The sequence below is a fragment of the Hemitrygon akajei genome, chromosome 12, assembly GCF_048418815.1.
Source record: "Hemitrygon akajei chromosome 12, sHemAka1.3, whole genome shotgun sequence".
In the NCBI taxonomy this organism is placed as follows: domain Eukaryota; kingdom Metazoa; phylum Chordata; class Chondrichthyes; order Myliobatiformes; family Dasyatidae; genus Hemitrygon; species Hemitrygon akajei.
In genome coordinates, this window is record NC_133135.1 from 62,705,297 (window position 1) to 62,731,474 (window position 26,178).

Sequence of the window (26,178 nt, forward strand, 5' to 3'; positions counted from 1 at the left end):
AAGTTGGTTTTGACAGATAACCCAGAGTAGTCAGATATTACTGATTCTCAATGATCACAGGGTTTGTAAACTTTACCACTCCAGAAAGACTTTAAACAATGTAATTCATCTAGAAAAAGTTGGTCATCACCAGTTCTTTAGATGCAACCAAGACTGGGGAGAATTCTTTCATACTTCCTTCATGCAGATAAGATTGCTAGAGGGTAATTAGCCTTGCAGATTTGAAAAATTCACTCAACAGTGACTGGATTATTTGTGGAATCTGAGAGTCACACTAACGGATTAGCTACTTAGTGAGAAATAATAACTCTAGAAGCATGTAGAATTTGACTCAAAGCAGTGGAGATTCCTAATGCTAGGCTTGTAATCTTGGTTGACAACAGTATGAAGTAAGTTGCTGAAACACAGGACAAAAAAATTGAACAGGGAAAGCCAATGTAGCTTCGGTGTTGCAAGTAATGTGGATGGCAACATGGCAGGGGTGAAAAACCCTACATTTGAAAATGCATGCAGATAATGGATTGAAAAATAACTCTACAGGAAGTGCATAATTGTGACGACATCAGAAGTCCTTGTGGTGGATGAGTTGACCTGTTGTTAGAATTAGATATGGAGTAGCAGTTGGAAACAATATACTTAATGTCAATGTAATCAGTTCTATATAAGGCACAGTATTAGATGTATTTACACCAATTTATGAACTGATAGTTGAAAATATAATTTTTTTCAGTGAACCAGGAAATATTAATTACCTTGGAGTCCCAAATGAAAGGCAGTAGTCAGCAATTCACCCACCAAGGTATGTTCCAGTGACTGTCAGGAAGAAACTTAAAAAGCCATGCTGGGAAGACTGACAAAGGTAGAGATTATAGCCCAGTAGCCTTGCCAACCTCTTGGGGATCTAACTTGGTATTCAGAGATATACTAGCTAGTCAAGTGTTTGAGCCCACTCGAGGATCAGCTATTCTGGATTGAGTGTTGTGCAATGAACCGGAATTGATTAGAGAGCTTAAGGGAAAAGATCCCTTAAGAACAAGCGATCATAATAGGATCGAATTCATCCTGAAATTTGAGAAGAAGCTAAAGTCAGATATATCAGTATTACAGTGGAGTAAAGGGAATCACAGAGGCATGAGACGGTTGGCCAGAATTGATGGGAAAAGAACACTGGCAGGGATGATGGCAGAGCAGCAATGGCTGGAATTTCTGGAAGCAATTCAGAAGGCACAGGATATGTACATCCCAAAGAGGAAGAAGTATTCTAAAGGCAAGATGACACAACATATATATGGCTAATAAGAAAACTCAAAGCCAACATAAAAGCCAATGAGAGGGCATATAATAGAGCAAAAATTAGTAGAAAGCTAGAGGATTGGAAAACTTTTAAAAAATAACAGAATGCAACTAAAAAAAAGTCACTATGAAGGTAAAGATGGTATATGAAAGTAAGCTAGCCAGTAATATTAAACCAAAAGTTTCTTCAGACACAGAAAGTGTAAATGAGAGGTGAGAGTGGATATTGCTGGAAAACGACACTGGAGAGGCAGTAGCGGGTGACAAGGAAATGTATCAGTCTTCACTGTGGAAGACGGTATGGTGGAAGTTCCGGCTGTCAAGGGTCATGAAGTGTGTGAAGGTACTATTACTAGAAAAGGGTCTTGGGAAACTGAAAGGTCTGGAGGTAAATGAGTCACCTGGACCAGATGGTGTACAGCCCAGGGTTCTGAAAGAGGTGACTGAAGAGATTGTGGAAGCATTAGAATTGATCTTCCATGAATCACTAGATTCCAGAATGGTTCTGGAAGACTAGAAAATTGCAAATGTCATGCCACTCTTCAAGAATGGAGAGAGGCAGAAGAAAAGAAATTATAGGCCAGTTAGTTTGACCTCAGTGATTGGGAAGATGTTGCAATTGTTTATTAAGGATGAGGATTCAGGGTACTTGGAAACACATGATAAAATGGGCTGTAGTCAGCATGGATTCCTCGGGAGAAAATGTTGCCTGACAAATCTGTTGGAACTCTTCAAAGAAATAACAAGCAGGATAGACAAAGGAGAATCGGTTGATGATGTATACTTGGATTTTCAGAAAGCCTTTGATAAGGCTGCTTAACAAGTTACAAGCCTATGGTATTACAGGAAAGATTCTAGCATGGATAGAGCAGTGGCTGATTGCAGGAGGCAAAGAATGGGAATAAAGGGAGACTTTTCTGGTTGCCTAGTGGTGTTCCAGGGGTCTGTGTTGTGACCTATTCTTTTAATGTTATATGTCAATGATTTAGATGATGTATTGATGGTTCTGTTGCAAAGTTTGCAGGTGGTATGAAGGTAGGTAGAGGGGCAGGTAGTTTTGAGGAAGTAGGGAGGCTACAAAAGGCCTTAGACAGATTAGGAAAATGGGCAAAGAAATGGCAGATGGAATACAGTGTTGGGAAGTGTATTGTCACACAGTTTGGTTGATGAAATGAAAGGGCTGACTATTTTCTAAATGGAGAGAAAATACAAAAATACTGAAGCACAAAGGGAGGATTTAATGCTGAGACTTTATAAAGCACTGGTGATGCATCACTTGGAGTATTGTGAGCAGTTTTGGGCCCCTTATCTTAGAAAGAATGTGCTGAAACTGGAGAAGCATTCTCCAGTTTCGAGGGTTCGAAAGGAGAGGGTTCGAAGGAGGTTCAAGAAAATGATTCCAGGAGAGAATGGCTAGTCATATGAAGACTAATAGCTCAGGGCCTGTATTCACTAGAATTCTGAAAAATGAGGGCTGAAACCGATTGTATGGTGAAAGGCCTTGATAGAGTGGATGTGGTGAGGCTGTTTCTTATGATGTGAGAGTCTAAGACCAGAGGACACAACCTCAGAATAGAGGGGTGTCTTTTCGGAATGGAAACGAGGAGGAATTTCTTTAGCCAGAGAGTGGTGAATCTGTGGAATTCTTTGCCACAGGCAGCTGAGGAGGCCAAGTCTTCATGAAAATTTGAGGCAGAGATTGATAGATTCCTGATTGGTCAGGGCATGAAGAGATACAGGCAGAAGGCAGGAGATTGGGGCTGAGAGGAAAATTGGATCAGCTATGATGGGCCAAATAGCCTAATTTTGCTCCTATACCTTATGTGTTATGGTCTTACAAACAAGATATTGCCCAGATACATGTGATCTTAATGAAACTCTCATGAAGAGCCACCTTCTCATGAATATGTTAGAAAATATTTGTCAGACCTGCAGATGACAAAAAAATGTGCAGGTGCAAGATGCAAGTAATGCTTTCTGACACTAGAACTTGATGAGCAGTGCTAGGTGTTAACCTAACTTGCAACATTGATGAAGTGGAGATATTTTGTGAAATAATCAAGAGTTAGTTCCAAAGATGAAGTTGTGGAGTCGTGATAAAAGGTTCAACAGGTTGGGTCTGAACTCTGCAGGGATCATAACAAAATAGACGCTGAGGAGATGTTTCTTTCGGGGAACCTAGAACAAAAGAAGGGGAATAAATTCAAATTAATGGTGAAATATTTAAGGGGAACCTAAGGGGGAACTTCTCCTCTCAGAGGGTGGTTCGTGTGGAACGAGCTTCCAGCAGAAGTGATGGATGTAGGCTCGATAACAACATTTAAGAAAAATTTGGTTAAGTACATACAGTAGATGGGATGGATATCGAGGGTGATAGTCCAGTTCAGCATGGGCTAGATGGGCTGAAAGGCCTGTTCTGTGCTGCAGTGTTCTCTGACTATGAGAATTTTTTTCACAGATTATGTATTTTTGTAATTCTTTACCTTAGAAAGGTGTAAAAATGAAGTCACTGAAAAGATGAAACAAAGGAATGTTTAGTCTATAGGGGAGTAGGGTTTATGGGACTGGATTATGATAGTGTAGTGGTTAGCACAATGCTATTGCAGCTCAGGGCACCAGAGTTTGGAGTTCAGTCTTGGTGTCCTATGTAAGGAGTTGCTGTCAAAACTGTCAGCAGTTCAGGTGGCATCTATTGAAATGAATAGATAGTCAATGTTTCAGGCCACGACCCTTCTTCGGGTCTGAGAAGGAAGGGGGAAGATGCTGGAATAGAAAGGTGGGGGGAGGGGAAAAGGGCTAGCTGGAAGGTGATAGGTGAAGCCAAGAGGGTGGGAAAGCTCAAGGGGTAGAATAGAAGGAATCTGACCAGCAAGGAGAGTGGACCATAGGTGAAAGGGAAGGAGGAGGGGACCCAGAGGGAAGTAATAGGTGAGTGAGAAGAAGTAAAATGTCCACCTTTCTATTCCAGCATCTTCCCCCTTCCTTCCCAGTCCTGAAGAAGGGTCGTGGCCTGAAACATCAACTACCTATTCATTTCCATAGATACTGCCTGATCTACTGAGTTCCTCCACCATTTTCTGTGTGTTCTTTTGTATTCCAGCATCTGCAGACTTTCCTGAGTTTATAAAGAGTTTCTGTACCTCCTCCCTGTGGAATGAGTGCGTTTTTCTCGGGTCCTCTGGTTTCCTCACACAGTCCAAAGACATACCAGGTAAGTTAATTGGTCATTGTAAACTGTTCCATGATTAGGTAAGGGTTAAACCGGTGATGTTGGGAGTTGCTGGGCGGTGCAGCTCGAAGGGCCATTAGGGCCTATTCCACGTGGTATCCCTAAAAAATAAAATAAATCAAGTAAGCCTTGTTCTTACTGAATCATGGAGCAGTTTGAGGCACTTCCTGTTCCCATTTCTTATATTCCAAAGTTCTTAAAATGCATGGTTCAATATTAAAATCATATTTGTCAAATGTAACTAACCGGCTTCTGTAGTGTTTTGATACTGAAATTACATTCCCACCAGTAGAAGTTTTGGACAGCCAACAATGGCAGGAAACTGTAAATTCAGTAAGAGGAATTGCAAGGTGCTGGGTTGGTGAAAGTTATCCCCAATGAAGGACTACTATCGGGAGGATGAGGAAAATTGTGGAGGAAGTACTGTTTACCATTGGATCACAGCAATATATCTACCTATCTCTTCCATTTTCTTTTGTATTGCAAACATTTGTCTCTTCCTAAATAATAGAATGATTTTGTTAGGGATCATTATTGGGAGGATGAACAGTGTTGGATGGCTTAATATGAATGAACTAAATGAGAATCAGTCTTCAGAAAATAAAACCTTGACTTCCAACGGATATTTTGTGGCTAGTGAAACAATCATTTGTAGTGGGACAGTCTGATTCCTTTACACTGAAACTACACAGGGGAAGACAACAGGTGAATGCCCCTGCTATTAACACATTGTTCAGAATAGGTTTACTCTGCCACTTAACCTTCTGGTTCGTTGTATATATGCAGAGCCATCCCTCAACACTGAACAAAAGGGGTATATTTTGAGGGTCTGGAGTTTGTACTCAGAGGCTTTTGGAACCGACACTAGTATTGAATATTCAAAGGGGTTCTGCTAGTTGGGATGTGACACCATTATAAATTATGTTAATCTGAAAATTGACCTGACTATATTCAAAATGTTAAAATTAATAGGTGATTATCACAATTGAAACAGTAGTTAATCATTTATTTTAAAAAAACACAACATGCTGGCAGAACTCGGCAGGCCAGACAGCATCTATGGGAGGAGGTAGTGACGACATTTCGGGCCGAAACTCTTCATCAGGAGTGAACATGGGATGGTCGAGGGGGGATGGGGGATAAGAAGTGGGGGGAGGGATAAAAGTAGAGAGCTAGGAAGTGATAGGCTGGAGGGAAATGGGCTAGGGGGAAGGTGGAGAATTATGGGAAATAAAAGGGAAAGAAAGGTAGGGCTAGGGAGAGATTATAGTGAGGGAAAAAAGAGAGAGAAAGAGAACCAGACTAAAATAATAGATAGGGATGGGGGTGGGGGGGGCAGGGGTATCAACGGAGGTCTGTGAGTTGGATGTTCATACCGGCAGGTAAGAGGCTACCTAGGCGGGAGATAAGGTATTGCTCATTCGACCTGCGTGTGGCCTCATCTTGACGGTAGAGGAGGCCATGGACAGACATGTTGGAGCGGGAGTGGTCTGTGGAATTGAAGTGTGTGGCCACAGGGAGATCCCGTCACTGCTGGAGGACCGAGCGCCGGTGTTTGGCGAAACGGAAGAAGTGCTACACCTGCCCCCACACTTCTTCCCTCACACCATCCTAGGCCCCAGAAAGTCCTTTCAGGTGAGGCACCACTTCACCTGCGAGTCAACTGGGGTGATATACTGTATCCGGTGTTCCCAATGTGGCCATTTATACATTGGGGAGACCCGCCGCAGACTGGGAGACCGTTTCGCCGAACACCGGCGCTCGGTCCTCCAGCAGTGGCGGGATCTCCCTGTGGCCACACACTTCAATTCCACAGACCACTCCCACTCCAACATGTCTGTCCATGGCCTCCTCTACCGTCAAGATGAGGCCACACGCAGGTCAATGGAGCAATACCCTATCTCCCGCCTAGGTAGCCTCCTACCTGCTGGCATGAACATTCAACTCACAGACCTCTGTTGATACCCCTGCCCCTCCCCTCACCCCCATCCCTATCTATTATTTTAGTCTTGTTCTCTTTCTCTCTCTTTTTTCCCCCCTCACTATAATCTCCCCCCAGCCCTACCTTTCTTTGTCTTTTATTTCCCATAATTCTCCACCTTCCCCCTGGCCCATTTCCCTCCAACCTGTCACTTCCCAGCTCTCTACTTTATCCCTCCCCCCACTCCTTATCCCCCCTCGACCATCCCATGTTACTTCACTCCTGATGAAGGGTTTCAGCCCGAAACGTCGTCACTACCTCCTCCCATAGATGCTGTCTGGCCTGCTGAGTTCTGCCAGCATTTTGTGTTTTTTTAAATTTATTTCCAGCATCTGCAGATTCACTCATGTTAATCATTTATTGTTATCTTTGTGTTAAAAGTATAAAATATTGTGTCAGGAGGGTGAGGTTCTCTTTGATTTTTCTGGACTTTCTCTCTCCTGGACGTCTGCTGTCTGAATAAAGATTTTTATATTTCCCAGTTACAGCTTTCAGTTTTAGTCAATCACCTCCGATAAGATCATGATTTATCGGAACGGTCACTGGACAGGGTTATGCTACTTTTCCAACATATGACTGTTTAAAAATGCTTACGTATACTTTAATAAGAAAAGTAAGATGGAAAAGAAAATTAAGATAATTTTGGAAGAACTTATGATTCATGTTTATTTTGATAAAAGTTCCTCTCTCTCTGAAGTACCCCTGTGAGAAACAATGTTTTTTATCATAAGAAAATTTTGAATGTTATATGAGACTGCATCAATAAAGTAAGTATGTAACCATTTAAGAGGTGCTATTTGTTATGTTAGCCTAAAGTTAAGAATGAAAATATTAGGGGTGTTATGGTAGCATAGCAGTTAGTGCAACTCTATTACAGCTTGGGGTGTTCCAGAGTTTAGAGTACATTTCTGGCGCCATTTATAAGGAGTTTGTATGTTCTCCCTGTGGGTGGGTTTCTTCCAGGTGCTCCACTTTCCTCCCACAGCCCAAAGACATACCGGTTAGTAGGTTAATTGGTCATTGTAAATTGTCCCGTGATTAGGTTAGGGTTAATTAGGGGGGTTGCTGGACAGTGCGTCTTGTTGGGCCGGAAGGGCCTGTTCCATGTTGTATCTTTAAATAAATAAATCTATTTAAAAATAGACTTTAGTTCTTAGAGTAGATGAGTTCCTGCAGCCAGTGAAAATATAATGGAGTGTACTTAACTACAATGGAATCCTTTATAAGGAAACCGTCTTTACCATAATGAACTCTTTATTGCATGTCCAACCTGATCCCATCCATGTGCCCTTACATCCACTTTTTTATGAGTATTTTATACACATGTGAAATGCAGAATAGTAAAGATAATTCACCATTGCTCACCATTAATCATGCATTTTCTTTTGTTACATGAGAAGATTTTGTAATTATCTCACTGAACATTTACAAATAAAATGTAGACAGCAGCAACAACAGGTTTGCTCCTGCTAGTCCCTCCTTCCCTCCACCATGCCCTGTCTCCACTGATGCACCTGTGTTTTCCTCATCTCCCTTCCATGGTACCTGTCCTTTGTGTGTTTCTCTGGCCCATTTAGTGCTTGCATACTACCACCTAGTGCATACCAACAGTCTTTCCCCCAACTTTGTATGACTCAGTCCACAGATTAGATTAAGCCAAAAATTCTCCAATCATTTAATAATCATTTTGTGAGACACTATAGTTCTTTTTGATGGAAGAAGCACATGAGTTGGGGCTCTTTCTCAGTCAAAGTTGGGTTCTGCTTGAAGCAGCAACATTTTATGGAACATTTCCAGCATGGTGTCAGACTAGAATACCGACATGGTGAGTGAATGATTTATTTTTAACTGTGGCTCACTGCCCCTCTCCTTGCATTGCCATCTTCACCCATGCACACTTCATCTCTCATCTGTATAACAACATATCCAACTTCCTGCCCAAACAACATCCCAGTTGAAGGTTTCTGAATCCATTGATTTCACATACACACCCCTTTATCCTACACCAAAGAAAATGCTGCCCCCTAATCTTTTTCGCACTCTGAAATATCCAGTTGCCAGTGCCTGGTTCCCCAGTCAGTATTTCCAACTGATGCTGATCTCATTCTCCAACTCCCAATTTCTTCCAGACTTCTGGTCCCAATCCCAGTCTCCTTATTTCTTCCAAAATATCTGTCCTGATCCTGATTTCCCCATTTCCATCTTCTGCAGCTCAGTCCACATCCTGGAACTCAGACAAGGAAAGGAACACAAGGTGGGACATTTTCAGTTCTGAAAGCAACATTTATACATAAGGCCTTTGTTGTTAAGGTGAATTGTCATTTTTGGACATGTTTTTATAATCTTTCTCCCTGTTATACGTGCAGCTTTAATAGAAAACTGACATGATTTGGACCAACAGTCTAAACTCTAACATAGATTATGCAGCTAAGAGAGACAAGGAGAGGAAAAGACAATGTCCTCCACTGCGCGGTGCCTCCTAAAAATCCAAATCTGGAAGCACGCTGTTCAGAGAAAAATGCAAGCTCATATTTATCGCAACCTCTAGCATTTTCTATGCTGCAATAATTTAGTTTCTTATCTCTATTTCCACAAATATGATTTATCACTTAATCTTATGAGAAGACAACATAGTTTATAGGGATTTGATTAAACAACATCCAGGTAATTTATTGCAGTGTGATATGGTGCATAGAGTCATAATTCAAAACCAGCAAAATATAAATATACAGAACTGAGGGCCAGACACACAGATCTTCTTTGTTGTCTAAACAGAGGTGGAAATATATAGCCAGTCTTGAAAAGCACAGAGAGGTTGGATTTGGACTAGAGGAGAATTTCCAGCATCCACTGTCACTGCAACGTACTCTGCTACAAATCACAGGGCTGAATTGTTTAAACATATAGGAGAGTTCTCAAGCATTTCCCCCTTCATTTGGTGTGCCAAAAAAGCATGTTTGGAGTGAGGCTGGGAATGAGGTGTGAGGGGTGAGGAAGAAGAAATGGGGCAGTGTATGAAGTGGTCAGAACTTTCATTTTGCCTCTATGTCAATGCTAGAAAGAAAGCAACAGTAGATTTCCGGCAGAAGGCAGATTAAACATTGTAACACATATTTTAGTATACTTCTATGAAGTAGTGAATTCAGTTTGCAAAATGCATAAAGGGTCCCTTTCACCCAAGACATTCTTTACATTTACCTGTCCATTTTTTAAATAAGAAACTAAACAAAATAGCTCAGACTCTATTAATTGAAGATATAGAATAGCTAAATTACAAATAAATACTAAGACATTCCTTATAACCAGTGTTAACAGTAGGAAACATAGAAATGTGAGCCTCTGGACCCTTCCAGTAATTAAAATGAGCCACCTACCGACAAACTCTAGTGAACAGATTGCCATTGTCCGTAGCATCAGGTGACATATTATGTACTTGTCATGAGAGTACAGACACCCACATTCTATCAGTCCAAATGGAGGTATATCATCAATGCTAAGAATCAAAATCCACCATTCAAGTGATGTATTTCGGACATATCCCTGAATCTTTCACACTTGGAAATTAGATGACCTATTGTGAATTTGCATGTGCAGACAGTATTATCAACTGGAACATCAGGACTGCAGGTTCACAACCTGAAACTACAACTTACTCATTGCCTCCACAGATGCTGTGTTTCTCCAGCCATTTGTTTTTTTTAATCAATTGAAACTGCATCATTCCTTTGCACCAGTCTTCACATAAATTGCTCTTAACAATTAACCTCGATAAGCTTGTTCTCACACCAGGACAAGTTTACATCCTTCTCTAGCACATCTTAAACTTCCCTAAAGTAAATATGCTCCTTAAATGGGTAACATTACTTACAATGCCAGGACAATTTACCACCATTCACCAAGTTAACTAACTGCACATTAAGGTGGCATATATGCATTTCTTTGGTGTACAAAGATAATAGATCTGTTGAAATTTAATGTATTCCTTAATATAATATATATGTTCCTAAATATATAGGGTCACTGCATCCAATAAAAATCTACAGAATTTATTTCTTGCAAAATACTTGCATAATATGATCAAAATAAAACAGATGCTGGAATTCTGAAATAAAAACAAAATGCTAGAAATACACATAGCATCTGGCTGCATTTGTGGAAAGAGAAAGAGATGTAATATTTAAAGTCAAAGATACTTTGCCAAAACTGCGAAAGAGAGTAAACAAATCACCCAGCCCTATGGATATACAAACCTTTTACCCCTCCTTCCCACACAAGGACGGTCTGCGGGCCTTCTATTTCCTTCCACCAATTCACCAGTCTGCCTGGAGACACAAGAGACTGCTGATGCTGGAATCCAGAGCAAGTAAACTAAATGGCAGGAGGAACTCAATGGGTCGGGCTGCATATGTGGCTGGAAAGAAATTATCACAGTTTCAGGTCAAGACCCTGCATCATAGCACGTGATCCATCCTTCACTGTTCCTTGGTCTATCACCCACTGGCTCCTGTAGCTCTCTCCTCCTTCTGGAGCAGGTGAAGCCAAGTTCTGGAGAGGAAGGGGTGAAATTAGGAGACACGAGTGTGTGGTAATAGGTGAAAACAGAAAAAGAAAATAAAAGGACAGGGTGGCAAGCTGCTGGAAGAGGAGGGATAAAATGGGTGGTCAGGAGCTTGGGGCAGAGGGTATGGACAAAGAGACAAAATTAAGATCTGAAGGAGGGAAAAAGGAGAGCATAGGAGGTTAAAGTTATCAGAAATTTAGGAAATAATACCAGGTGAGGACTTGGGGAAGTGCCCCTCCACAACACACTTGTCCATCTAGCAAAACTTGCTCTTACTCTGAACAACTTCCCTTTTGATTCCTCTCACTTCCTACAAATCAACGGCATCACTATGGGCATCTGCATGAGTCCCAGCAACACCTGTCTTTTCAACGGCTGCACGAAACAGTCCCTGTTCCAAATCTTCTCTGGCACCACTCAGCAATTGTTTCTCCATTACATGGACAACTGCATTGCTGCTGCTCCCTGCACCCTTGTCAATTTTACCACTTTTGTGGTTAACCTCCTTCCAGCTCTCAAATTCACTTGGACCACTTCTGATACTTCTCTCCCTTTTCTGGATCACTCTGTCTCTCTGTCAGGAGACAAACTATTCACTGACATTTATTATTAACCTACTGACTTCCTGGACATCTCTCTTCTTCCCCTTCCCATCGATCAGAAAATACAAAAGCCTGAAGCGCATACCATCAGGCTCAAGGGCAGCTCTATATGGCTGTTATAAGACTATTGGAGAGACCTCTTGTAAGACAAGATAGACTTTTGACCTCACAATCTACTTCATCATGTCCATGCGCATTATTTTCTGCACGGCACTTTATCAGTAACAATAGCACTTCAGTCCCCGTTATGTTATTGATTTTCCCTTGTCAGTATACTGAAGTGATTAAATGATCTGTCTGGATGGCATGGTTCTTTGTATGTTGGTACATATGACAATAATAAACCAATTTGTCATTTTTTTTTCTCTACAATTGTAAACTTCTGTTAATCCAGCACACTCAGGACCTTAGTAGTGTTGGACTGGCAAATTTTCCAGACTTGTGGATGTTCATGCTCTTAATATACCAAATTATTTTCAACTTACTTTTATTTTAAAAGAGTCAGAAAGCAGAGCTCCAGCAAGTTCAAAATTAGTATGCAAAACAGAACCATACAAGTTTAAAGTGAGGACTGGAGATGGGGTCAAATTGATTTAAAAGGAGCACAAAAAACATTACCACATGAACCAAATACTTCTTCCAAATGTATATTCTATTTATAATGTGTGCTATAAGTATAAACATGTCAAGCCATTGTACCATCAGTTTGGTATATTCCTTTACAATGCATCAGCGAAGTGTTTGAAAGGCTGTTACAGCAGACCCAGCCCCTCAGTGGCCAGAGGTGGCAGGATCCCAGACAGTGGTCTGGGTCTTTCCCACTAGCCTTTGCTGTGGCTGCACTTAAGTTCTGTGCTTTCCTCAGCACATGGTTCTGTACCTTGGAATGAGGTTTCAACAGCATTTGCTTGTAGACATCTCCTTACACTCAAAGACCAAGCAAGTTTGTAAGTGAGATTAGTAAATTTGCAGAGGACACCCAAATTGTTAATATAGTGGACAATGGAGAAAGTTGTCTATGGCTGCAAACAGATCTGTATCAACTGAGAAAGTGGGCGAGGGAATGGCTAATGGAGTTAAACCAGTCCAGGATAAATACAGTGAAAGCCAGCATCCTGAGGAGAGTTATACAAATCTGCTTGTACTCTAAGTAGATTCAGTATCACACCAAGTTCCTCTCTGTCTTGTTCCCTTGGAGTAAACTTCCTCTTAAGAATTGGCTTCTCTGATAGCACAGATGTAGTTAACTATTTTGGGTTTGGAATCAGATGCTGTTGATCTATGCCTTCTTCTGACATATATTTCCCTTGACGGAACAGATTTACCATTGCATCCATTGCATGAAATCGTGCCCTCATAATGCAGTCCTCATCGTAGGCATAGAGCAAACATCGCCACCTTATGACTTTATATTTCTTTGTGCTCGGTAATGATAAAAATTCCATGTCATTTTCACTGGCAGTTCCATTTATAACCATATAACAATTACAGCACGGAAACAGACCATCTCGGCAATTCTAGTCCATGCCAACCGCTTACTCTCACCTAGTTCCACCAACCTGCACTCAGCCCATAACCCTCCATTCCTTTCCTGTCCGTATACCTATCCAATTTTTTTAAAATGACAAAATCGAACCTGCCTCTACCACTTCTACTGGAAGCTTATTCCACACAGCTACCACTCTCTGAGTAAAGAAGTTCCCCCTCGTATTACCCCTAAACTTTTGCCCTCTAACTCTCAACTCATGTCCTCTTGTTTGAATCTCCCCTACTCTCAATAGAAAAAGCCTATCCACATCAACTATATCTATCCCCCTCATAATTTTAAATACCTCTATCAAGTCCCCCCTCAACCTTCTACACTCCAAAGAATAAAGACCTAACTTGTTCAAACAATTTCCATTGTTTCTCAAGCCAGATCAGAGATCAGGCACTGCAATTTAGGCTTAAACCATTCCCAACTGAATCCACAAATAAATCTATCCCTACTATAGTTTAGGAATTCACCAAGGTTACAAAGTCAGGGTAAATGCATCAACATAACAACATAGTCTTTAACTGCTACCTCCATTCATTAAAATAACCCTCAAATTTCTGCATTGTTTCAGTGAAGGAATCACATGAGGTAGCAGATTTATCAAACAGAAGTGTGCACTTGGTCTCAGAGCCAATTTCCTTCAGTAGGCTGGGCTTTTGTGCTCTCTTTTGGCAATATTCAATGTATCCCCCACTAAAAATATAATAGAATACTATTAGCTAAGTAAAGAATGCTTCGTTACCTACAGATTATACAGTAAAGAAATCACACGCACAATTGTACACACCTAGGCTGCCTATATACACTCAATGGCTACTTTATTAGGTACCTTATGTGCCTAAAAAAGTGGCCACTGAGTGTACAGTATGTTTGCGGTCTTCTGCTGCTACTGTAGCACATCCACTTCAAGGTTGAACATATAGTGCATTCAGAGATGCTCTTCTGTACACCAATGCATGATTATTTGCATTACTGTTGCCTTCCTGTCAGCTTGAGCCAGGCTGGCCATTCCCCTCTGACCTCCCTCTCTCTTTAACAAGGTGTTTTTGCCCACGGAACTGCTGCCCACTGGACGTTTCTCGCACCATTCTCTGTAAACTCTAGAGCAGAGGTTCCTAGCCTGGAGCTCACAGACCCCTTGCTCAAAGGGTATTGGTCCATAGCCTATGCTACAGGGACAAGTTTGTGTGAAAATCCCAGGAGATCAGCAGTTTCTGAGATACTCAAACCACCCCATCTGGCACCAAAAATCATTCCACTGTCAAAACCTTTCAGATCACATTTCTTCCCCTTTCTGGTGTTTGGTCTGAACAACAACTGAACCTCTTGACTATATTTGCACGCTTTTATAAATTGGAGTTGCTGCCACATGATTGGCTAATTAGATATTTGCATTAACGAGCAGTGTACCTCATAAAATGACCACTGAATACATATCCTCTGTACTTAAACCACTTAAGCAGCAACGTCACTGCACTGCATTTAATTCTCTTGTGTTTAGTTCCACTATAAGTCCTCATTTCCAGTTGTGACAGTCCTGGAGGTCATCTGAGAGTCAGTAGTACAGCCTTGATAAGTACTACTTTTAACCACCTTTAGAACTTTAGAACCTGTAGAACTACAAACAAACAAAAAAAACTACCAGCACTTATTTTGGATGTATGAATGATGTTTTTATGCAGAACCCCTATGTTTCCTTTACACATAAGCACAGTACAACTTTTGCATGTAAGGAGAGTATGAAACTGATATGTTAGGGTAGATTTTATCTTGGTGCAGTATTGTAGCACCACTACCTTCAGTGGAACTAAAAACCAGGATGCTGACTCCGATGGCTTGTATTGCCCTGTTGATTGTTCAAAATCTACCCTGTGGTTTCATGTCAATATGACCTCTGCTGGCTCTGTAATTTTGATAGATTGCTGTTCTGATCTTAACCTTCAACCAGTATAATGCAAAAACAAAAGTACACAACACACCATGATACTAATGTGACCAATAGAAACATATTTATCAGTGTGTGAATAAGAAAAAGCTATTAGAGAAAATCTTGAGCAATATCACTGGGGGAAGAATTTTTTTTATCAGGACCAGCAATTTGTTTTTTTTTAGTATGGATCTCAGCATCTGCAGTCTTTTCTTGTCTTCTCTTTATTAGTGTATAGTTCACAGCTATAAAGGAGGGTGGTGACACAGACTGCTTGGTATATGGCAACCTTTGTGGAGGGACGAAGGCTCCTGTTCTGAAAGACTCTATGCCGAAGTCTCCCAAAGGCAGCTGATGGCTGTTTAATGCTGCTCTGGATGTCGTTGTCAATGCCACTATCCTCAGAGAGAATGCTCCCCAGATATTTTAAAGATGGCACCACCGACAGCTTTTCATCACCAACAGTGAAGGCAGATAGGGTGGGTGGGACACTGGTACTCCATTGGCAAACCACTTCTGTCTTGGTGGTATTGACAGTCAGCCCCATCCTGCTGTACGCTCTCACCGCCACAGCAAAGACAGTCTGAAGGTCCTCTGGAGTATGGGCCACAAGAGCACAGTAGTCTGCATAATGCCGCTCCAGGACCCGCTCTCTGCGAAGCTTGGTGGTTGTGTGAAGCCTCCTGATGTCCAAGAGGTTGCCATCTAATATGACGTCCACTGCCACACCACTGCTGTCTTCAATCTCATTGTGGAGAAGCTTGGTAACACACAAGAGAAAGATGCTAAAGAGCACTGGCGCTAGCACTCACACCTGTGCATACAAGGAAGGGCTCGGACTCTTGTTCTTCTATGGTCACCCGAGCAGTCATTCCATCGTGGAACTGGCGGAGGATGTTAACAAATTTATTGCGACAGCTGAACCTGAGGAGGACATCCCATAAGAGCTCTCTTTGCACAGTGTTGAATGCTTTGGAGAGGTCGACAAAGGCCATAAACAGGTCCTGATATTGCTCCTGGCACTTTTCCTGAAGCTGCCGGGCTGTGAAGATCATGTCGATTGTGCTCCTGTTCTTCCTAAATCCACACTGCGATTCAGGCAGCATTGACTCGGTGATGTTGCTGATGAGCCTCTGAAGCATCACCTTAGCCAGGACCTTTCCAGCAACAGAAAGTCCTTGGATTGCCTCCTTCAGAACATCCTGGGAATTACCTGGCGTGAGCAGGTACCTCACACTGAAATACTTGTAAAGACCAACTGCAGAAGTATTGAGGCCATGATCACCCAGTGTCAGCTGCAGTGGCTGGGGCATGTGATGAGGATGCCCCCATGTCGGCTACCCGCAGAGTGTTATACAGCCAGCTACATCATGGTCGACACTCAGCTGGAGGGCTGAAGAAGCACTATAAGGATCAGATGAAGAATGCTTTAAGGAAGTGCAAGATCAGACCCTAGGACTTGGAGGATGTTGCTGCTGACCGTGTCACTTGGCGACAGCTGTGTAGAATGAATGTCTTCTAATTTATAGATTGTTATTAGATCTTGGGAAAAAGCTATGTCCCAAAATGAGACAATTTTATAACTTTTTCAACTTAACCACATAATGAAAACACAAAATTCAGCCTTATTATTCACCAAACCGTATAACTTATTCATAGGCATATAACTAAAGAGCAGCTTTATTAAAGGTAATATAACCCTTTGCTGAAAATTGAACATATTAATCTTATACAATTGGGGCGTTAAAACTGATTAGAATTAAGACTATGCTTCTTTTCTATCTATCCTTTCAATATCAAGATGGTCAAGTCATACATGTCTGCAAGAGACAAAAGCAGCAATGTTATTTGCCACTTGTAAAGTCATTGATGATTTATCTCTCCAGTACTGTTTGTCTTGTGCACAGTGTTCCAGTTTCCTGTGCCTAAATATTAGGGAGATAAAGTTACTGCTTCATTGTTTCTCCTTTGGAATCTGCTTCCATACCCCGCTGTCTGCATCTGAACCATTTTTTTTTTACATTGTCAGTACTTTCTTTGACAGATGAATAATGGGCATGTATCCATATCATTACAATGTCAGCATATTTTCACTCTGCAACATCACCCAACACGGCCTCAGCTCAAGTGTTGCTGAATCTTTCATCCACACTCTTGCTATATGCAGATTTGACCATTATAATTTACCCCTCTCTTATTTCACCCTCCCTAGACTGAGGACATTTGAAGTTTGACTCCCTGTGACCTGGCCAGGCAGTACCCTGATTTTAAAATTCTCAATTTGGATCTGTCCGTGGCTTCACCATTCTCCTGGTTAGGTAGTTTCTTCCAGTCATACAACCTTCCAAGATATTAGCACTCTACCAGTTTAAAGAATGCTTAATTTCAGCTGTTTTACAATTGTTGACAATGTCCTGAACTGCCAAGGCCCTTAGATCTGGAATTCCTTCCCAAAGCCTCTCTGCAGAAGATGCAGATGATGCGTCCTCAAGGGCTACTTAAGCTGGCTAATAGTTTCTGACATGCATTGCTGTCAAATTATATTGATAATGTGCTATTGAATCAGCTTGGGATGTTGAAGGTACTCTATTAAAGTAAGTTGATGTCATTATTTTGTTTTTTGCTTCTCCTCCTTCTTGAACCTATCTTTAAAATAGGGATCTTGATTTACAATGAGAGAAGCTAAAAGATTTTGAGTAATTGTCTCTGTTGTATTTATTCCTAATAAAAATGTTCAGTGGAATATCTATGTAATCGATATAAAGTGAACTAAAGAAGTGTCAGCAACTTTAAATTCCTGAGCAATAACATAGTAGATGACCTGTCCCGCACCCAGTACACAGATGCAGTCATAAGGGAAGTGCACCATCATCATCTTCACTTTCTCAGGATGTTATGGAGGTTTGGCTTATCATTGAACAAAGAAACTTCTACAGATGTATTGTTGAAAGTATCCGGACTGGTTACATCACGGTTTGGTATGGCAATTCAAACCTTCAGGAATGTAAGAAGCCTCGGAGAGTAGGGGACTCTGCCCTATGCATTAGAGGTACATCCCTCTCCACCACTTTAATATATGCAAAAGGCATTGCCTCAGAAAGTCAATACCTATCATCAACGATTCTCACCATCCGGGCCATGCTAACTTTCCACAGCTACCATTAGGCTGGAGGTAGAGAAGTCTGATGTTCCGTAGCACCAGGTTCAAGAACAACTACTTTTCTTCACCCATTTAGTTCTTCAACCAGCTGTAAAACTCTAATCACTCCAGTTTAGCATCACTATAACTACACTGACCACTTTGCACTGAACTGGACTTCTTTTTCTGTTTGTAACTTCTTTTGAAAAAAATGTGTATAATTTATGTTTAATCTATGTCCTTGTAGTGAATGGTGCTTATCTGATGCTTTGTGCCTTTGATGCTGCAGCAAGTAAGTTTTCCATTTCACTGTGCATACAGGTACTTGTACATATGCTAATTAACTCAACATTGACTTTGAAGATACTAATTAAGCTATGGGATGGGCAGTAGAACTTTCTGTTTAGGAGTAAAGTTACTCTTCTGCTGCTTGATCATACATATTGGAATAGAACCGACTTCAATCTAAACTGGTGTAATTTTGTTCAGTGGCTCTTTACTGAAGCAGTTAAGTGGAAGCACATGGAAAGGTTGATTGGTTGCTGGAAGGGATCTTTTCATCTGCCACTTCTATTTCTAAGAGAGAGCTCTGAGGTCAGCTCTAATCATGTTGTACTATAGATTAATCCATGTCTAGGATGTGGATGTTAAGACATGGAGTTTTTTACATTAATCATGTAATAGCCATGAATATCTTGTTATATGAATATTTCAATTACCAAACCATTTGGAATATTATAGAGTTATGCATTAGGAAATTCTTGTAGCAGACACTCATTTTATGGTCTTTATCCTATCAGCTATAAAACACATTCTTCTTTCTATTCTAACAGTGTTCTCTTGACTCCACTAATTTCAGATTTTAAGCAATCTTCCACATTGTACCTCATCATCAGCAGTCCCTCTATTTTTGTGACAGCTGCACGGACTAACCTTTGCTTTTAGCAGGAAATTTTTATACAGCCTGAAAACTGCATGTTTTATTTTTGTAATATGCATTCTATGATATTTATAATGAAAATTGAACATTCAAATAATTTTGATTTTATGTATTAATTGAAGGGTATAATGAAATTCAGTACAACAAAGAAAATTTCATAAACTTTTAACTTAGACATCATTGGCATTCAGTGGGCCAGCGATTATTAACAAACAGCTACCAACTTCCATTCTGTGTTGATTGTTACAATTTGTAACAGTGTTTTAACTTGAAACACTAACAATGTAAGTATGGTGAAGCTTTAAAATGTTACAAAGTAAAGGTTGCGGTACATTTATTACTTATAACATTTATTGGTTATGTTCATTAACATAACTAATTACAAGGTATTTCACAATTATATTAATGTAGATATTGAAATTTTATCAGCATAACTTCAAAATTATATTAACAGTATATAAAAGAAAATTCCAGCTGCACGGCAACAAAGGCTATGTGTGCAGGGGCATTTCAGTCACTGGGCAGTCGTGCAGTTTATAGGGATCAGTACCCATCCTCCAAACTGGATTACTGTATATTTTTTCAGCAGCGTCTGATGTGATGTTTTTCCCAGTTCCGGATATTAAGCCAGCAAACTATCTTAGCTGCTTACGGATCCCATGCCGTTTTGAAATCAGACCAGCCATTCTTCAAGCCTTAAGTAACAATAATTTTAAAGTTAGGAAACAAAATCTTGGGAATACCCTTTTATTAATTCTGGACAAATTCTTCCCATTCACCAACGACATTCAGCTTGAGGCAACTGAGGTTTAGACATTATTCTGGTGGCTTCCTTCGGAACTATCTTAAGGGCTTTTATCATACAAAGAAGATTAAAAATAAATTGGGTACTTTTTATCCTTTAAAAACAATTCTGTAATGTAAAGTATAATTTTTTTTGAAGACCTCAGAAAAGGAATCTCCCTGATGGAGTCAAGTCTGTTAAACTTCTATCCTCCTATCCCTATCATTACACCCTGATTTTTATTCATCAGCATATAGTTCCCCCTACTGTTCCTGTTGTCACTCAGTGAAGGAGCATATGCCAGACTAGATCAGTTCTTATTTAGGTAAACATAGATCATTCTAGTACTTTGTTAGCTTTGGCCACATTTTACAACTGTGCATTTATTATGTTTTGTTGGAGGATAGAACTGTTGGCAAAGCACTAATATTCCTGTAGAGTGTAGCTTTAACTCCTGTTCCAGACTCTCTTGATGAATGGAGACTGAAGCTCTTGCTCCAGATTTTGCATTGACATCATAGGATAATCATTGACATGCATGGTGTTGTAAGGAGCTGAGAATTGTACACAGTATACCTTTCCCTGATTTTGCCCTTTACAGAGATTATATACTTATTTATAACGTTTTCCTCAAGGTTCTCAACCTGAATAAATATTTCTGCTTTTCTATCTATGTATCTTGTCAGATCCTTTGAACGTTTGCTGTATTCATTCATATCTACATAATGCAAGACACCAATTGATGCTCAAAACCTCAAGTAAAAAAATCTACCATTCACGAGAAGTCTTTCTTTCAATTTATGTGTACCTGGGAAAGGTTTCACTGCTAATGTAATGGTTTCTCTGTAGTAGCAGTGTTTGGGTTATGACTAGAGATAACAGGGGCTATGGAGTGTGAGCTATCCAATCATTTCTTTCTTGTGTGTCTGAGAGGAGGTATTCATTTTTGTTGGCAAGAGATGAGGAGAGAAGACGCGAGAGAAGAGAGCTGGTAGACAGCATGATGGAGTGGACTTGAAGTGGGTGTCTGGGAGTCGACAATGCTCAGAGGAAATCGATGGGGGACTAATGGTTGGAAAACTATGAGCTCCAACATGCACTTTAGACTGTTTCATTAAAATGGGCCCTTTTTGTTTTCTTTACTAACCCTCTCATCAAATTAAGAATTATAAAGCTCAATCATTTCATTGCATATAAGACCATAAGATATAGGAGCAGAAGTAGGCCCTTTGGCCCATGGAGGCTGCTCCGCCATTCAATCATGGGCTGGTCCAATTCTTCCAGTCATCCCTACACCCTTGCTTTCACCCCATACCCCTCGATGCCCTGGTTAATCAAGAACCTATCTATCTCTGATTTAAATGCACCCAATGACCTGGCCTCCACAGCTGCTCGTGGCAACAAATTCCACAGATTTACCACTCTCTGACTAAAGTAATTTCTCTGCATCTCAGTTCTAAAAGGACATCCTTCACTCCTGAAGTCGTGCCATCTTGTCCTAGAATCCCCTACCATGGGAAATAACTTTGCCATATCTAATCTGTTCAGGCCTTTTAACATTCGGAATGTTTTATGAGATACGGTGTACTGTCTGATATTTTGTGGTACAGATTTGTAACCGGGCAACACATCACGCAGCATCCACACAAACGAGATTTCACGTTTGGCGAGCTGGAGACTGTCTTCCCCTAGACTAACGCCACTGGCTGAACCTGAGGGTTACATGTAATTAATTATCCCTTCAGTTTACATCTTTATCATAATACTTTAAACGTGAGACCATACCAACCCCGATACTGGGATGTAGATTTGAACCTTACAATCTTTTTGCCCCTAGGGGACCAGATAATAGGTATTTTAAGACATCATTAACAGAACAATCATAATTACTATGTGGTGGCGACGTGCAAATAAAGCAAGTTACATTTTGGGATATTGAACCTATGGCGTCCGGGTCTGGGACATCTCATTTGAACTGCAGAGAAATTTGGAGAGGAGAGGGACCTAAATGGGTGCCGTTGACAGAGGAATAACAAGGAAAGAGGTTCTGCAGAGGGAACTTAAACAACTAGGGATTAAATTGAAATGCAGAACCCAAAAAAGTAATGATCTCTGGTTTGTTACCTGAGCCACATGAAAATTGGCACAAGGTTAGTAAGATTACAGAGCTATACGTGTGACTCAAAGATTGGTGTAGGAGAAGTGGATCTGAATTCATGGGATATTGGTAGAGTGATAAGAAAGGAGAGAGCTGTTTCAACAGGTTGGGCTCCACCTGAACCATGCTGGGACCAGGATTCTGGTGAATCGTATAATGAGGGCTGTGGATAGGGCTTCAAATTAAGTAGCATGGGTGGGGGTGGGGGGAGCTGGTTTCAACATATTGGAAAATCATGGATAAAGTAAAACAGAAGGACAGTGCAGGAGACATTACTGAAGCCTCCAGAATGACAAATAAAATGTGTTTAGAAAGGGGATAAGAATTTAATTTCAGGCAACATGGAGACAAATTTGAAAAGAAGAGTGGCACATATAGGACTGAAAGTGTTATATTTGAATGCATGAGGTGTTTGAAATAAAGTAGATAATTCTGCAGTTAGAAATTGGCAGGTATGACGTTGAGGGTATCACTGAGTCATGGTTGAAAAAAAATCACAACCGGGAGCTTAACATCCAAAGATACACGTCATAATGAAAGGATAGGCAGGTAGGCAGTGGGGCTCAGGTGGCTTTGTTGATTAAAATAAAGAAATCAAATCCTTAGATGATGTAGATTCCTTGTTGGTAGAGTTAAGAACTCCAAGGGTAAATGGACCCTGATGAGAGTTATATACAGACTGCTGAAGAGTTGCCAAACGTTGGGTATCAATTACAATGGGTGATAGAAAGGGCATGCAAAAAGGACAACATGATGATGGTCATGGGGGCATTCAATATGCTGATAGATTAGGTAAATCAGATTGGGACTGGATTCCAAGAGTGGGAATTTGTAGAATACCTATAAGATAGATTTTTAGAGCAACTTGTATTTAAACCCATTCGGAAAAGGGCAATCCTGGATTGGGCGTTGATTAATGAACCAGATTTGATTAGGGCACTTAAGGTAAAGGAACCCTTCATGATAGAATTTACCCTGCAGTTTAAGAGGGAGAAGCTAAAATTGGATGCATCAATATTATAGTTGAGTAAAAGAACTGCAGAGGCATGAGAAAGGAGCTGGCTGAAGTTGACTGGAAGGGAACACTAGCAGGGATGACATCAGAGCAGCAATCCCTGGAGTTTCTGGGAGTAATTCTAAAGAAGCGGGATCAGTTCATCCCAAATAAGAGTAATTTCCAAAGAAAGGTTAATGCAACCACTGAGGACAAGGGAAGGCAAAGGCAGCATTTAATATTTCAATAATATTTGAGTCATATTGTATGTATATTGTTTGATTAAGCTTTCTTGTTATTTAAATAATTAATTAGGATTATATGTAACAATTTGTTAATTGTCATCATGCTACCATGTGATACATGCACACCTCGTTTAAAGTAAACTTGAATTAAACCCATATTCCTGAATTCTTTGGTCTTCCTTTGAACTAATGTAATATTTGGAATTTACAAAACATAGCATTGATGATGAGGTTTTTTTAAAATGAACCCAAGATGGCTACCGACCTGTCAAATGCAGCAAAATGTTCAAAATAAAATAAAACACAGTATGAGCATCGGCGAGTAAATAAGTCACCCCAGCATAGGTGGTCAAGTTTAAAACAAAACTAGCTAACACACGTTCTTCAGAAGGGAAGACGCAATCAAGTTTTTTTAAAAGCAGTAAATGGAAGAATTCAGGGTTCATAAACTGTGAGTACTGCATGAAACTAATCATTAAAACAAATCAGAAATGACTGGATACATCAGAAATATTGCCAAGTTTGATTGTACAGTGGGTAATTGGCTCACATATACTGCGTATTTTGACACAAATGAAATAACTAATGAGAAGCGAGTGCATTAGTGTTAAAGGTATGCAGTTTGTTTCAGCTGTATGCTCCAACCAAACCATTAGAAATTAGCTTTGCTGCTGTTTTAAACCGTTAGTTCTATGTGGTATCAAAAAGATGCAGAGCCCATTTCAGCATATGTGGCTGAATTGAAGAGATTGTCTGAACATTCTCAGTTCAGTAATGGACTCAAGAATATACTGAGAGATCATTTAGTTTGTGAAATTTTACATGAAACCATTAAAAAATAGCCCCTAACTGAAGCAAATTTCAAGAGCAACGGAAATCACTGTTTCAATGGAAACTGCAGACAGAGATGCAGTCAGAACTGAAAGTGAGCCTGAATAAAATTGCAAACAACACACACAAAATGCTGGTGGAACACAGCAGGCCAGGCAGCATCTATAAGGAGAAGCACTGATGAAGGGTCTCAGCCTGAAATTTCGACAGTGTATGTCGACATTGACAAAATGTCAAAATGTCCTTATAGATGCTGCCTGGCCTGCTGTGTCCACCAGCATTTTGTGTGTGTCGTTTGAATTTCCAGCATCTGCAGATTTCCTCGTGTTTGCTGAATAAAATTGTGCAATGTTTTAACAGAAACCAGCCTGGCTGAACAAATTCTGTTACCAATGTGACAGGGGCTCACATACACCAAGCAAATGCAGATTTAAAGGAGAAACTTGCAGAAAATAGTCCGCACAGGGAAGAGAAAATGCTAAAATGTCAAGATGCAGTTTCAACAAGAGCACTAATCTGCATGTTGTTGATGTTCATGCCACAAAATAAATTTGAAAGGCATTTTGAAGATACTAAACTGAAGACTGCAGACATTCAACTAAGAACTTATAGTGGAGAAAATATAACTCCTGTGGGAAGGACATTCATGACAGTGAAATACGACAACCAACAAGCCACATTGTGCTTGTATGTGGTAAAAACAGAAGCACCAGCTTTATAGGGCCATGATTGCCTATGCCAACCAAACTTGACTGGAGAACCATCCACAATTTGTATGTCACATCCACTGCAATGAAGCCAACTGAAAGCTAATTAAGATAGGTACTGGATGATGCCGCACCTGTCTCCATGCGAAACACCAACAAACGTGGCCCAACAGAGGACAACCACTGTGCCTATGGTTGGAGAGCATATCGGACCAAGGAAGGACCGTGCTGCTCAGAGGAATTATGGAAATGTCAAAAGCAGTGCTCTGAAACAGTGTTGAAAACAGCAGTTTTCGTAGGCAACATATCTGAGAAAACCTCTGATATGCTAGTCTGGTCATTATTGTGAAATGTGCTTGGTTTTAAGCTGGAAGAGAGTTCAAAGAGTTTCAGAAAAGTTGGCTTTTGTGAGTATAAAGAAGCAGAATCTGCTCTGAGTGCATTAAGGTTATTGCAAAAACTTCAATTGCAAGACAAAAAGCTGCTTGTAAAAGCAAATATAAAGACCAAAGCCCAGCTGGATGTATAGAAGGCAAAAAAGAAAGGAGTCAATTTATAAATTGCAATAAAATGAATTGCAATAAAATTAATTCCAGCAAGATTCAGACCCATTTTTACACAATTGGACATTGATCTTGCAAGATCTTTATTTTTGTTATTCTAGAACTTTCAGCAAGATTTACTTGTAGTAGCCTAGTTTAAGACTGAGCTTTATTTTATTATACAGTTATGCTGTTGGGCATTTAATTTTTTGCAGATTTCCTCAAAATGCAATCTATACAGTATATTAAAAAAGTGATCCTTTACATACAGTTTAAATCGGTTATTTTATTTTGCTGTTTAAAATGTTAGTTTGATTGATTAATAAGTTAGGCTTGTTGTAATTAACCAGAAGGATTTGTCTTAACACTTTGGCTAATAAGATGCTCTGGAGAAAGAAATGCATGACAGAAGTAGTCATACTTTCATAGAGAGCATGGGAAAAGAAGGGAGTAGCCATTTCTTTCTACACACAGCACGGGATCAAAGAGGTTTTGTAGAAGGAAGGAGAAAGAATGGAAATGGACAATGAAATAGCAGAGAACATGGTGAAACCTTCACAGAAACAAATTTGGCTGGACAGATTCCGATGCCGGAAAATCCACATACAGACTATGATTTCACAGAGAATGTGCAGATAATTTTCTAATAGCAGATGGTACGTGTCATTGGAGAAAGTTCAATGCCTTTTCCTTGGAGCTTGCATGGAT

At 40.3% G+C, this 26,178-nt stretch overlaps 1 long non-coding RNA gene across 1 annotated transcript in view; it reads left to right on the forward strand.

Annotated features, from left to right (window-relative positions):
- The window catches only part of LOC140737100 (uncharacterized), a 39,256-nt gene that overhangs the window by 10,407 nt on the left and 2,671 nt on the right, over positions 1-26,178 (forward strand). The window contains exon 2 of the long non-coding RNA XR_012101056.1: positions 4,394-4,504. This is a non-coding gene — a long non-coding RNA (uncharacterized lncRNA). The remainder of the gene's footprint in view (positions 1-4,393; positions 4,505-26,178) is intronic.